A 2644-nucleotide genomic window follows, 5' to 3' on the forward strand; every position below is an offset into this window, starting at 1 on the left:
GCTCACTCATCAGCATGCATAACCCTGGTATAGGCCACGTACCTAGAACTGAAGCACTCAAGAGGTGGAGGCAGGAGGATCAGGAGGCAGGATGATCCTTGGTGGTACAGTGAGTTCAAGGCCAAGCTAGGTTACATGAGGCTGCCTCAGAAAGTGTTTTTTAAAGGTCATATTTATGGGGCTTCAGTGGTTAAGAGCATTGGCTGCTCTTCCAGAAGACCCAAGTTCAATTCCCAGCAACCACATGGCAGCTCATGACTGTCTAGAACTCCAGTTCCAGGGTATCTGTGACACCTTCACACCAATGCACATAAAAATAAAGTTAAATAAATTATTTTTTTTAAAAAGTCATGGTGGCCAGGCAGTGGTGGCACTGGCCTTTCCCAGCACTCAGGAGGCAGAGGCAGGCAGATCTCTATGAGTCCGAGACGTGAGTCTCAGAACAGCTAGGATGGTTACACAGAGAAACCCTGTCTCGATAAAACAAAACAAAAAAAAATTGTATTTTTTAAAAGTATTGTCTTAGATTCAGTTTCTATTGCTGTGAAGAGATGCCATGACCATGGTAACTCTTACGAAGGAAAACATTTAATTGTAGTGGCTCATCTACAGTTCAGAGTCCATTGTCAGTTACAGTCCATTATCCTCATGGCAAGAAGCAAAGCAGCATGCAGGCAGACGTGGTGCTGGAGCTGAGGGGTCCTACAGCTTGATCCAGAGGCAACAGGAAGTTGAACTGAACCACTGGGTGTGGCTTGAGCATATATGAGACCTCAAAGTCTGCCTCCATAGTGACATACCTCCTCCAACAAGACCACACGTACTCCAACGTAGGCACACCTCCTAATAGTGCCACACTTTATGAGCTTATGGGGGCCAATTCCATTCAAACTACCATAGGTATGTTTAATCACTGGGAGATATCAAGCAGGAAATTTTTTTCAGCCACTGGTATTTATCCAGTGTTAAGAGAAAGCAGTAACATCTTACGACCTAGCTATCCCAGGTTCTACACTAGCCTAATCCAGACCAAGTGCGGGTGAACGACATACACATTTCCTCCCAACCATGGAACTGTGAGCTACAGTCACCATTCCATCAGGTGCCGATGTCTGGCTGAATTTCTGAAAGGCAGAACTGTTTTCACCGTCTGTATCCCGAGCCTATCTGAAAACATTCCGAAGTTGGCACCTAGTACCCACTGTATGATCACTGAACAATTTCTTCCTGTAGGTCCAGCTTTCTAGAACCCAAGGGATCATCTTCTGTCCATAGCTAAATGCTCCGCAGAGGAAGACGTGATGAAAGCCCCAGAAGACCACAGTTCGAGTCCTACTAAAGGTACTATTTGGACATTGAGCAAAGCATATATGCTTTTAGTAATTTAGTAACAGATTGATTTGGGATGGCAGATATGCTGCAGTGCATATGTAGAGGTCAGGGGACAGCTTTCATGAGTCAGTTCTCTTTGTAGTATTTGGGTCCTGAGGGTCAAACTCTGTCAGATGAATGGCATTTACTACACAAATGGTATTTTCCTGTGTAATCAGCCATCTTCATGTAGCATTAAGAGAAACTTGGAAAATAATTAAAAAATAAAGAACTAGAATCAGAAGTGCTGGGGTCCAACTCTGGCCTTGCATTAACTGGTCCTTTAGTTTGGAAAGTCCCTTTTTTCTGAGAACTTTGTAATTTGTAAAATAAACATAGGAACATTCCTACCCAAGTCCCCACCCACCCTTATTTTAAAAACCACAGTATTTTTATGGAACTTAATGGGGTCTCACATAACATTTTATTAGTAGAATGCATTTCTAATGCTACTGGTTACTCTTCAAAAGCAGAGTATTTGACTCATCTACCGCCATATTTGACACATGGCCAGGATCTATAAATAACTGCTGAAAGAATGGAGAGCAAGGAAGCTTAAAATTTTCCTTTGTGAAATGAACTAAACTTCAAATATTCATGCTCCAAATTATTTTAAATAGTCGCTGTGTCATTTCATTTTAGATAGCAGACGTAGCAATTAGCAGAGCGTCTGCACAGCTAGAAGCACTGCCGTTCAGTCTGGCTTTTATTCGGATAATGACTATGAATGCGTTCTGACGAAATGAATGGCTCTGCTGCAGCCCTGCTGAATACGCGCTCACGCTGTTGTGATGCGTCTGACCCAGGCAGAGGACACTTTGAATGCTTCCATCTACAGAACACTGGCCTTTCAATGAGCCCTGCCCCTCACAACACAATGGAGAAAAGTGCTCTGTAGATTGGAGGCACCGGCCAAACCTCCTTTGATTAGTGCTGGTTGGTGGTGACGTCCGCCTTTAATCCCAGCGTTTGAGAGGAAGAGGCAGGAGGATCTGAGTTCAAAACCAGCCTGGTTTACAGAGTGAATTCCAAGGCAGCCAGAGCTACATAGTGAGACCCTGTCTTAAAATACATTAAAAAAAAAAAAAAAGCAACAACAAAAAAAATCAGCTAATGTATGGTGGGGATACAGAAGTACAAATCTACCCAGCCTGAGCCAGACATTGAAGGCTCTGTTACTTTGTACATATAACTACTTACCTTCTAGGTCAAGATGAAAAAGGAGCTTTTAAAAACAGGAAGTCACATAATTATGTTATATAAATCCAACACA

The sequence above is a fragment of the Myodes glareolus genome, chromosome 5 (genome assembly GCF_982192425.1).
Source record: "Myodes glareolus chromosome 5, mMyoGla1.1, whole genome shotgun sequence".
Classification (NCBI taxonomy): domain Eukaryota; kingdom Metazoa; phylum Chordata; class Mammalia; order Rodentia; family Cricetidae; genus Myodes; species Myodes glareolus.